Source organism: Pan troglodytes, chromosome 1 (assembly GCF_028858775.2).
Source record: "Pan troglodytes isolate AG18354 chromosome 1, NHGRI_mPanTro3-v2.0_pri, whole genome shotgun sequence".
NCBI classification, from domain to species: domain Eukaryota; kingdom Metazoa; phylum Chordata; class Mammalia; order Primates; family Hominidae; genus Pan; species Pan troglodytes.
Window position 1 is genome coordinate 190,456,236 of NC_072398.2, and position 1,049 is coordinate 190,457,284.

The window sequence follows — 1,049 nt, forward strand, 5'->3', positions numbered from 1 at the left end:
AAACTCTACCCCTGCCAATTGCCCTCCCCATGCATTGACTTCTGCAAATTCTCCAGTAGTGTCACCACAAGCAAGTCCTTATCTTCCAGGTGACGTCCGTATCATTCCTTCCTCTAGCTTCTTTGATGATGTTTGTAGTTAAGAGCTCCACTGCCTTCTAAGATGCTTGGGACTCCTCTCCACTACCTTTACATTTTCCTTTAAATGTTATTTTTCACCTTATAAAAAGGGTATCATGCTGTATGTAATTTTCAGGACTTTTTTCACCGAATGTTGTGCTGCTAATATTCATGCATATTGTTTTATGTCACTGTAGCTCATTTGTTTTGGCTACTGTACATTTTCCACTCTTCTGCTGATGGGCACCTGGGTAGCTTCTAGGCTTTTGGTATTGTGAAAGTGCTACAAAGTATATTCATGTTCACATTTTCTATTGCACATGTAGGTTTCTTCCAGCATATACCCATGAGTGCTACTGCTGGATTGCAATATGTGAATGTTACATGTTACTTCATGTATTATTTTTCTTTCTTTTTTTTTTTTTTTTAAGACAGAGTCTCACTCTGTTGCCCAGGCTGGAGTGCAATGGCATGATCTCAGCTCACTGTAACCTCTGCCTCTGAGGTTCAAGCTATTCTCCTCTCTCAGCCTCCCAAGTAGCTGGGACTACAGGCGCATGCCACCACCCCAGGCTAATTTTTGTATTTTTAGTAGAGACGGGCTTTCACCGTATTGGTCAGGTTGCTCTTGAACTCCTGAGCTCAGGTGATCCACCCATCTCAGCTTCCCAAAGTGCTGGGATTACAGGCATGTGCCACCGCACCCAGCCATGTATTATGTTTTTCATATCTAATATTTATGACTTCCTGTTTCTACTTCATCTTCCCTTGTCTCTTTGAGAATATTTATTGTTTATGTTTTGGTCTGCTCATTCTGATTCCAGAATATGTTTATGTATATATTTAAAGGCTTGGAATAACACATACACAACTATATATGGTGGTCATCTTTGAAGGACTGCAGTTATGAAAAAACCATCAGTTCAACTG